Below are 12,322 nucleotides of genomic sequence, written 5' to 3'. Positions count from 1 at the left end.
CCCGGCCCACAAGAACCAATGCCAACATAACCCGGCCCACAAGAACCAATGTCAACATAACCCGGCCCACAAGAACCAATGTCAACATAACCCGGCCCACAAGAACCAATGTCAACATAACCCGGCCCACAAGAACCAATGTCAACATAACCCGGCCCACAAGAACCAATGTCAACATAACCCGGCCCACAAGAACCAATGTCAACATAACCCGGTCCACAAGAACCAATGTCAACATTACCCGGCCCACAAGAACCAATGTCAACATAACCCGGCCCACAAGAACCAATGTCAACATAACCCGGCCCACAAGAACCAATGTCAACATAACCCGGCCCACAAGAAGCAATGTCAACATAACCCGGCCCACAAGAAGCAATGTCAACATAACCCGGCCCACAAGAACCAATGTCAACATAACCCGGCCCACAAGAACCAATGTCAACATAACCCGGCCCACAAGAACCAATGTCAACATAACCCGGCCCACAAGAACCAATGTCAACATAACCCGGCCCACAAGAACCAATGTCAACATTACCCGGCCCACAAGAACCAATGTCAACATAACCCGGCCCACAAAACCATTGTCAACATAACCCGGCCAACAAGAACCAATGGCCATACCTGTACCACATGAGCCAATTGTAACATGAGTCCATATTTATACAGTTTTGTTATGGTTGTACACTGAAGTCGTACACCATTGCAACTGTTGTACAATGTACTTGTAAACAATATTTCTCATGCGTTTATTTGCCTAGGGCTGTGATCAGTATATAGACCGGTGGGGAAATACACTTTAATCAGCCAAACAGCAGTTTAAAATCTAAACTATCAGCCTTTGGGCTATTTGAGTACATATATAATAAATAAACAGAAACGTTTTATCGGGGTCGTCTCTCCTTATGATGTGATAGATTGAGTCTTTCACACACGCAAAGTAAAAAAAAAAATAAACAAATCAAATAAAGACGTTGATTTTCATCATGCGATATAAATTAGAATGATCGAATCAGAATGAATAATTCACGGCCGCGCCCATTGCAACATCCTAGTTAGTTGTGTAAAACCATCACGTCCCCGCCCTGGGCGACGGCTCAAATATTTGCCAGTTCAAGTCTTTTCTATCTCAACCCTACGGTAGGGGGGGGGGGATTTTTTAATGTACCACAATTTTTTATCGAAGGCATCAAGACGTAGGCCTTTTTTTTTTGTTTTTTTTTTCATAACTATATTTTATATATTATTTTATATATCTACCTACATAGAGAGTCTGTATAATGGACGTTGATTGGTTAATATTGCGCTTCAGCGACCTCGGTGAACCAACATTTAGATGAATTATCTATTGAATTATCTCTTGAAGTATCTATTGAACTATCTCATGAAGTATCTACCGAACTATCTATCGAACTATCCTAATTGATTATAGGCGCAGGTTCTCTAAAAAAAAAAATACGGATACTGGAATACAAAACCTAGTAAGGTGGGAGGGGGGTAAGTTTATTAAATAAACAGAGATAACTGTGGGTGTTTAGCGAGTTGTGTTGTGCATAGGAGCGTTTGTTGACAATGTCTACAATAGGACAGTGTGTTGACTATGTCTACTATAGGACAGTGTGTTGACTATGTCTACAATAAGACAGTGTGTTGACTATGTCTACAATAAGACAGTGTGTTGACTATGTCTACAATAAGACAGTGTGTTGACTATGTCTACAATAAGACAGTGTGTTGACTATGTCTACAATAAGACAGTGTGTTGACTATGTCTACAATAAGACAGTGTGTTGACTATGTCTACTATAGGACAGTGTGTTGACTATGTCTACAATAAGACAGTGTGTTGACTATGTCTACAATAAGACAGTGTGTTGACTATGTCTACAATAAGACAGTGTGTTGACTGCCTACTTTATACAGCCCTTATAGTTAGCCAACACTGGACACTACATGAATGTGGCTGGAACATGTAACCTATTTGGTTTATCTAATGTTGTGTAAGAGGGAGAAAAAATGCTTCCCACTTACATACATACAAACATTACTTGAAGGAAATCAGTCATATACATTCCTTACCCCCCCCCCCCCTATAGCACACTCTGCTAATTTTGTTGACACTGACACAACACCGCCCACCTCAACGAGAGGCTTTAGCCCTACCCTCCCCCAACAAGCATCAGCTGTGTTTATACCCCCCCCCCCCCCCCACATCATAGAAGCGAGAAGAAAATAGGTCAATAAATGGCCGGTCGGAAAGATAACAAGTTAAGCCAATCAAATACTTTCACACTTTTCATCCCCCCCTCCCCCCCTCCCCATATAGCTGCACGGCCATCAGCCTATAAAAAACAGTGTCCACAACCTTCATTATGTCCCATCACCCCAGTCGCTACAACAAAAACAGTGTCCACAACCTTCATTATGTCCCATCACCCCAGTCGCTACAACAAAAACAGTGTCCACAACCTTCATTATGTCCCATCACCCCAGTCACTACAACAAAAACAGTGTCCACAACCTTCATTATGTCCCATCACCCCAGTCGCTACAACAAAAACAGTGTCCACAACCTTCATTATGTCCCATCACCCCAGTCACTACAACAAAAACAGTGTCCACAACCTTCATTATGTCCCATCACCCCAGTCGCTACAACAAAAACAGTGTCCACAACCTTCATTATGTCTTATCACCCCAGTCACTACAACAAAAACAGTGTCCACAACCTTCATTATGTCCCATCACCCCAGTCACTACAACAAAAACAGTGTCCACAACCTTCATTATGTCCCATCACCCCAGTCGCTACAACAAAAACAGTGTCCACAACCTTCATTATGTCCCATCACCCCAGTCACTACAACAAAAACAGTGTCCACAACCTTCATTATGTCCCATCACCCCAGTCGCTACAACAAAAACAGTGTCCACAACCTTCATTATGTCCCATCACCCCAGTCACTACAACAAAAACAGTGTCCACAACCTTCATTATGTCCCATCACCCCAGTCGCTACAACAAAAACAGTGTCCACAACCTTCATTATGTCCCATCACCCCAGTCGCTACAACAAAAACAGTGTCCACAACCTTCATTATGTCCCATCACCCCAGTCGCTACAACAAAAACAGTGTCCACAACCTTCATTATGTCCCATCACCCCAGTCACTACAACAAAAACAGTGTCCACAACCTTCATTATGTCCCATCACCCCAGTCGCTACAACAAAAACAGTGTCCACAACCTTCATTATGTCCCATCACCCCAGTCGCTACAACAAAAACAGTGTCCACAACCTTCATTATGTCCCATCACCCCAGTCACTACAACAAAAACAGTGTCCACAACCTTCATTATGTCCCATCACCCCAGTCGCTACAACAAAAACAGTGTCCACAACCTTCATTATGTCCCATCACCCCAGTCGCTACAACAAAAACAGTGTCCACAACCTTCATTATGTCCCATCACCCCAGTCGCTACAACAAAAACAGTGTCCACAACCTTCATTATGTCCCATCACCCCAGTCACTACAACAAAAACAGTGTCCACAACCTTCATTATGTCCCATCACCCCAGTCGCTACAACAAAAACAGTGTCCACAACCTTCATTATGTCCCATCACCCCAGTCACTACAACAAAAACAGTGTCCACAACCTTCATTATGTCCCATCACCCCAGTCGCTACAACAAAAACAGTGTCCACAACCTTCATTATGTCCCATCACCCCAGTCGCTACAACAAAAACAGTGTCCACAACCTTCATTATGTCCCATCACCCCAGTCACTACAACAAAAACAGTGTCCACAACCTTCATTATGTCCCATCACCCCAGTCGCTACAACAAAAACAGTGTCCACAACCTTCATTATGTCCCATCACCCCAGTCACTACAACAAAAACAGTGTCCACAACCTTCATTATGTCCCATCACCCCAGTCGCTACAACAAAAACAGTGTCCACAACCTTCATTATGTCTTATCACCCCAGTCACTACAACAAAAACAGTGTCCACAACCTTCATTATGTCCCATCACCCCAGTCACTACAACAAAAACAGTGTCCACAACCTTCATTATGTCCCATCACCCCAGTCGCTACAACAAAAACAGTGTCCACAACCTTCATTATGTCCCATCACCCCAGTCACTACAACAAAAACAGTGTCCACAACCTTCATTATGTCCCATCACCCCAGTCGCTACAACAAAAACAGTGTCCACAACCTTCATTATGTCCCATCACCCCAGTCACTACAACAAAAACAGTGTCCACAACCTTCATTATGTCCCATCACCCCAGTCGCTACAACAAAAACAGTGTCCACAACCTTCATTATGTCCCATCACCCCAGTCGCTACAACAAAAACAGTGTCCACAACCTTCATTATGTCCCATCACCCCAGTCGCTACAACAAAAACAGTGTCCACAACCTTCATTATGTCCCATCACCCCAGTCGCTACAACAAAAACAGTGTCCACAACCTTCATTATGTCCCATCACCCCAGTCGCTACAACAAAAACAGTGTCCACAACCTTCATTATGTCCCATCACCCCAGTCGCTACAACAAAAACAGTGTCCACAACCTTCATTATGTCCCATCACCCCAGTAGCTACAACAAAAACAGTGTCCACAACCTTCATTATGTCCCATCACCCCAGTCACTACAACAAAAACAGTGTCCACAACCTTCATTATGTCCCATCACCCCAGTCGCTACAACAAAAACAGTGTCCACAACCTTCATTATGTCTTATCACCCCAGTCGCTACAACAAAAACAGTGTCCACAACCTTCATTATGTCCCATCACCCCAGTCGCTACAACAAAAACAGTGTCCACAACCTTCATTATGTCCCATCACCCCAGTCACTACAACAAAAACAGTGTCCACAACCTTCATTATGTCCCATCACCCCAGTCACTACAACAAAAACAGTGTCCACAACCTTCATTATGTCCCATCACCCCAGTCACTACAACAAAACAGGAATTTAGCCAGTCTAAAAACTATCAAATTTTCACTCAAACTAGGACACTATCAATCATTAAAAGAGGCGATTTCCCGTTATATGTACATGTTTGTAGACGGCCATTTCGGTCTCGAATTCAGTTCACATTTAAATAAAATACTTAAAAAAAAACTTTTTAAAAAACCACGTTTTTCTTGTGGACTAAAAAGTAGAAAATAACTATTTACATACATTTGATGACAAAAAACGTGGGTACGTTCACCATCAAATTTCCCGACCCATCTGCCCGACCCACGTTTTTTGTCATCAAATGTATGTAAATAGTTATTTTCTACTTTTTAGTCCACAAGAAAAACGTGGTTTTTTAAAAAGTTTTTTTTTAAGTATTTTATTTTCTCCTTTTTAGTCCGTTGCTACACATGAAAAACGTGGTTTTAAAAAAAGTGTTTATAAATACACGGACTAAAAAAATCTTGAGCGACCAGGATTCGAACCTGGGTTGTCGCGGCCACAACGCGAAGTACTAACCACTATACGATCACGGCCAGCGCGCTCACATCGATTGGGGTCGAAGTAACTGTGTCTATAGGCCTCCAGTCTTGTCGGTATCTTTAGAAATCATGTCCTCAATTTTATGGTCCTTGGGGCGTAATTAAATTAAGCTAATTACGGTCTCTAATTGCTAGTTTTTATGATTGCATCTGAAATTGTTAGGCGAAAGTAACCTGCATGCCAAATTTCAGAACTATAGAACAATCAGAAGTGGGCTAATTTTCGATGTCAATTTTAACAACAAACACATCCACGCGAAGCTGAGTTAATAAAAACGTGTTAAAAAAAAAAAAAAACTAATTCTACAGAGAATGCAAGTCCATATAAACATGTTTACAAATAAGTCAAGTCTAGTCATAAAAACACGGGAAGAAATGTTTTTCTTAATATAGGCCTAGGCTGCCTACACATAAAAGAAAAACAAAAACGTTTCAAAATGCTGCACAGACGGTAGCTACTCATCTTGGCGCCTCTCGCCACCCCTCTAATATTAAAACTCCCGTCCTCTCAACCCTTGCTCCGCCACCGTAGTTGCCTGCTGTTGTACAAATACGATATGGGGTTTAGGTTCAAGTCTAAATTTGGCGTGTCCATTTTAAGGTACCCTCTTGTCTAGGACAACTTACCACTGCCGTCCATGTCAACAATAGGTCGATCCCACACCGTCACCACTTGACCACTCGCCTCGGGGTGGGGTACAATCCGACCCAAGAATCTGGCCAGCAAGATGCAGGCTACCAGCAGATTACTCGCTAGCGGGCTCTAGACCCAGCAGGCCTGACTGTAGCGTCGGCTTAAGTATCAGATGGAAGAAAAGAACTGGACCAAGCAGGGTAATTACTGGACAACGTCAGACGCGAGATATAGAGGCTGGACTGTAACGGCTTTAGGCTACAACTGGACCGTCGGTTGGGGCCGGGCTGTCGGTGATTAAATGTTGCTGGATCAACACGGCGTCGTGTGGACAAGTGGACAGACCAAACTCACGGGTACAGCGTTGATACAAGGGTCAGATCCCAGCTCATTAATGTCCGTGTGGTGGGGCCATAGATGTGGACAGGCAAAACTCACCGGTACAGCGTTGATACAAGGGTCAGATCCCAGCTCATTAATGTTCGTGTGGTGGGTGGGGCCATAGATGTGGACAGACCAAACTCACGGGTACAGCGTTGATACAAGGGTCAGATCCCAGCTCATTAATGTCCGTGTGGTGGGTGGGGCCATAGATGTGGACAGGCCAAACTCACGGGTACAGCGTTGATACAAGGGTCAGATCCCAGTTCATTAATGTCAGGGTGTGGGGCCATAGATGTGGACAGGCCAAACTCACGGGTACAGCGTTGATACAAGGGTCAGATCCCAGCTCATTAATGTCCGTGTGGTGGGTGGGGCCATAGATGTGGACAGGCCAAACTCACGGGTACAGCGCTGATACAAGGGTCAGATCCCAGTTCATTAATGTCAGGGTGTGGGGCCATAGATGTGGACAGGCCGTTGATACAAGGGTCAGATCCCAGTTCATTAATGTCAGGGTGTGGGGCCATAGATGTGGACAGGCCAAACTCACGGGTACAGCGTTGATACAAGGGTCAGATCCCAGCTCATTAATGTCCGTGTGGTGGGTGGGGCCATAGATGTGGACAGGCCAAACTCACGGGTACAGCGTTGATACAAGGGTCAGATCCCAGTTCATTAATGTCAGGGTGTGGGGCCATAGATGTGGACAGACCAAACTCACGGGTACAGCGTTGATAGAAGGGTCAGATCCCAGTTCATTAATGTCCGTGTGGTGGGTGGGGCCATAGATGTGGACAAGTGGACAGACCAAACTCACGGGTACAGCGTTGATACAAGGGTCAGATCCCAGCTCAGTAATGTCCGTGTGGTGGGTGGGGCCATAGATGTGTATTCAAGACTTTTAATTAGCTTCAGTGTATAATTAATTGGTTTACATTAGTTACCAAAACTAATTCTGCTCTCTACCGAGCTACAACTATTTCACAGAACATGTGGGTTTTTTTTACTACTCTAATGGATCTATTCATTAGAGATATCATTGATTATGAAATAACTGCTGCAACATAGAGGCCTATTACTGGCTAGAATGTTTTTAATTAACTATTTCAATAGACACGTAAGCCCTTGGGCGCATTTTGCCTTTGATTGGGGGGGGGGGGGGCTAAATGTGTATAACTAGAGCAAATATTAGATATGTGTAGATCTCAACTTATATAAAATATAAAAATTACAAAAACAAAACTGTAAATTACATAGGCCTACATTGTTTTCCACACATAAAAAATGTCCAGCAAATCCCTGGGTCCGTCTAAAAATTAGACAATTTGGATATATAAATAAGAAAAGTAAATTACGATACAAAGAAAGAGAATTGCTAGGTGTTAAGTGGTTGGAGTAGCCTAGCATTATAAAATACGTTGACCCAAGGTAAAAAGAGAATTGGTCAACTCAACCAGAGAGCAAATGGAAGTAACGGCCACAATAGTATGGTCCAAGTCAATATCGTCACAAGCCCGGGGGGGAGGGAGGGGGGTGTCCGGGCCGGGCCGCACCGGGTGACACCTTTTAAGGTATGACACCAAATCGAAACATGTACACGCAATCTTTTATCCAGGTAGAATTATAAAATAGCCGGAGAGAGAGGTGTGACCAAACCGAAAATACAAAATTGTTGGAGGGATGGGATGACTCTCTCACCTCACCAGGTAAACATATCCAACGGGTCAACCAACTAGTCACTGTCACACTGACCATCAACCAACTAGTCACACTGTCACACTGAGCATCAACCAACTAGTCACAGTGTCACACTGAGCATCAACCAATTAGTCACAGTGTCACACTGAGCATCAACCAACAAGTCACAGTGTCACACTGAGCATCAACCAACAAGTCACAGTGTCACACTGAGCATCAACCAACTAGTCACACTGTCACACTGAGCATCAACCAACTAGTCACACTGTCACACTGAGCATCAACCAACAAGTTACAGTGTCACACTGGCCATCAACTAACTAGTCACAGTGTCACACTGAGCATCAACCAACTAGTCACAGTGTCACACTGAGCATCAACCAACTAGTCACACTGTCACACTGAGCATCAACCAACTAGTCACAGTGTCACACTGACCATCAACCAACTAGTCACAGTGTCACACTGAGCATCATCCAACTAGTCACACTGTCACACTGAGCATCAACCAACAAGTCACAGTGTCACACTGAGCATCAACCAACTAGTCACACTGTCACACTGAGCATCAACCAACTAGTCACAGTGTCACACTGAGCATCAACCAACAAGTCACAGTGTCACACTGAGCATCAACCAACAAGTCACAGTGTCACACTGAGCATCAACCAACTAGTCACAGTGTCACACTGAGCATCAACCAACTAGTCACAGTGTCACACTGACCATCAACCAACTAGTCACAGTGTCACACTGTCTATCCACAAACAAGTCACAGTGTCACACTGAGCATTAACCAACTAGTCACAGTGTCACACTGAGCATCAACCAACTAGTCAGTGTCACACTGAGCATCGACCAACTAGTCACAGTGTCACACTGAGCATCAACCAACAAGTTACAGTGTCACACTGGCCATCAACTAACTAGTCACAGTGTCACACTGAGCATCAACCAGCTAGTCACAGTGTCACACTGGCCATCAACCAACTAGTCACAGTGTCACACTGAGCATCAACCAACTAGTCACAGTGTCACACTGAGCATCAACCAACTAGTCACAGTGTCACACTGAGCATCAATCAAACAAGTCACAGTGTCACACTGAGCATCAACCAACTAGTCACAGTGTCACACTGAGCATCAACCAACTAGTCACAGTGTCACACTGAGCATCAACCAACAAGTCACAGTGTCACACTGAGCATCAACCAACAAGTAACAGTGTCACACTGAGCATCAACCAACAAGTCACAGTGTCACACTGGCCATCAACTAACTAGTCACAGTGTCACACTGAGCATCAATCAACTAGTCACAGTGTCACACTGAGCATCAATCAACTAGTCACAGTGTCACATTAACCATCAACCAACAAGTCACAGTGTCACACTGAGCATCAACCAACAAGTTACAGTGTCACACTGGCCATCAACTAACTAGTCACAGTGTCACACTGAGCATCAACCAACTAGTCACAGTGTCACACTGAGCATCAACCAAAAAGTCACAAATCGTGTCACTTTGTTGCTGAAAAAAAACATCACTATCAACGCAGTCCTTTTTTTCCCTACATCGACCTTGACATTTGTGGGCGGTAAAAGGTATGGTTTGAAGGGGGAGGAGTACTCTATTTATAGACTATTCTATTTGTCGTTAGAACAATGTACCTGTCTGTCAGCTGTGCGCGTGCTAAAAATAGCCGACCGTCGGGGTTACCGCCGCGGGTTATGACAGTCCTACACTACCTGAATCAAAAACCAATAGGCTGCAAGCACAGGGGAGAAAGTGGTGGTGGGGTGGGGGGTACGGGCAGTGTTTGCATTCGCTGTCACCCACTCATCCCCACAACAAATACATATGATGAATTGTTCATAAGCACGCATCAGTGGCGTATGTTTGTATGTGCTCATTATTGCTCCCTCCATTACTGAGAATGAAGTCGGAACACATTACTTGGTAGAAAGGGAGGATAGGCCTATGTTATGTTGTAATGTTTGGTACAGACGTTCAAAACAATATATCATGTTGCGTGGTATTGGCATCCATATACTAACTGAAACCTGACCACGCCCCTAACCCTCTCAACGTGAATACACTGTAAGCAGTGCTCAAATGACATTGAGAAAACTGAAAACTTTTATATCTGCAAAACTGTGGAGAAATATTCTTAGCACAGCACAAACTTAATTGGGATCTTAAACACTACATGTTACATAACAAGCAAAATCAAACACAAAACATGTGGGTTCATCCAGTATAACATTATATAACATCTCTGCTGATCAACACACCATGTCAAACATTAAAACAGAAAAAAGGTAGTCGAAGGATTGAAAAAAATGGAATTAAGTTGTTTTTTTAATTGAAAACAGACCTACAAGCCAATTTCCTTTCATAAACAACTCTTCATGGAATAGATAATGCTTAAAATAATTCAAGTGTGATATTGACAAGGTTAAAGAAATAAAACTTTACACACTAAGCAAGAAAAAAAAAATCAAGTAGGTTTTATAGGCTATAAAAACAAGGAACAGTAATTTATGGCCAACAGAAAACAAACTTGACTTCTATTACATTTAAATTTAGCATTACAGTGATGTGTGTACTATAGGTTTGACAATGTTTTCTTCAAACAGTAAATGAAATGTCTTAACCAAAAGCAATGTATTGTATTAATGAGCTGAAGAATGAGTCATGTATTTGTTATGAATGACCATGGTGAAGATGCTTGTATGAGAAGTTGATACAGAATGCAGGCAAAACTTGTCATACAGCATTTTAAAATTGAATAAAATTTAAGGTAAAAATAAACATCCTATTTCACATGTTTTAAATTTTGGGTAGGTACTTTATGTAAATTTAGGCTCCACCCCAGCAAACAGTCATGGAGTGTGTGGTTTGTTAATAATTTTAATATCAGCTAACTCTTAAAATATAACCAGATCAATTATTTAAAACACATAGCCAGATATATTATTTAAGAACATAGGTTCTAATGCCCCCCCCCTTCATAAAATATTCAAAGGCATATAATATATAATAAAGGAATTTTAATTGCTTAAGAAGTGTTGATTTATGTTTCTGTTCAGATTTTGAGAACGTTTCCATCTACAAAGTGAAAATAGACATGAAAACTCTACGCTCAATGGTTATTTTTAAGATTCTCATTATTTCAACTAGGCCTACTTGTTGTGAGATTTGTAGATTCTCTTGATAGGTCTACTCACTACTCATTATAGTATACCTAGGTCTACACCTAATAACTAGGTCTAAATTCTAGGTCTATTGTGTGTACTCTAGTGTGTGTAGACTTGTAGGCAGATGTAGGCTAATCTTAGACTAAAGACCAACCTCCCTTTGACAGAAGAAAGGTTGTGTGCAAAATGTGTTTGTTTATTTTGTGCGGTGTTCTAGAAGTATTGTACTAATACAAGGTATAATGGGGTCTAGGTAGATCTATTTGTATTTTACAAAACAACTACGCGGCAGTTTCACGACTACTGCGCAGCTTAGAGTCTTAGGGTAAACATTGCTACTTAAGAGTCTTAAGAGTGATTAAAGAGTAAGAAGAGTAAGAAGACTGTACGACATAACTGCTTGTTGGTATGAAAAGTGTCAAATAATAAACTAACACTAACATGATAAATAATTATAAATAATTTCGACAACAATTTACAAATAGATCGCTTATTCAACTAAAACAGATCGCATTCATAGATTGTTGAAACGCTACATATTAACGCATTCTAAATAAAGCGCTCTCTACAACAAAAGCTAAACGGAAATGCCGGATAGTAAGTTATGTCGATACACTGGTTTGAAATATAATAAATAAATTAGATTTATATCAAATGTAATGTACAGAATTATTTGAAATAATTATTTATTTCTAAACAAATGTACTGCAAAAATGTTCTCTAATAACAAATGTTTTGACATTACCTTTAAAACGTTGTTGCGAAACACATATTGATAAACTAAATTTCACAACGCTTGTTCCGTTACCAAAGGACACAACAAAAACGGAAGTAGAAGATAGTTCAGTTTGTTTACAGCGGTG

The 12,322-nt window shown here is 42.0% G+C and overlaps 1 protein-coding gene across 2 annotated transcripts in view; it reads right to left on the bottom strand.

Moving 5' to 3' along the window:
- LOC131944852 (adenylate cyclase type 5) overlaps positions 1-12,274 on the bottom strand; it is a 167,181-nt gene extending 154,907 nt beyond the window's left edge. For both annotated transcript variants that reach the window (XM_059305706.1, XM_059305708.1), the window contains exon 1: positions 12,205-12,274. The gene's annotated coding sequence lies outside the window, so the exon portion shown is untranslated. The remainder of the gene's footprint in view (positions 1-12,204) is intronic.
- Between the last annotated feature and the right edge of the window lie 48 nt (positions 12,275-12,322).

Source organism: Physella acuta, unplaced genomic scaffold (genome assembly GCF_028476545.2).
Source record: "Physella acuta isolate Inbredline_101_S28 unplaced genomic scaffold, ASM2847654v3 ptg000511l, whole genome shotgun sequence".
NCBI lineage: Eukaryota > Metazoa > Mollusca > Gastropoda > Physidae > Physella > Physella acuta.
This window is presented reverse-complemented; position numbering and strand designations above follow the sequence as displayed.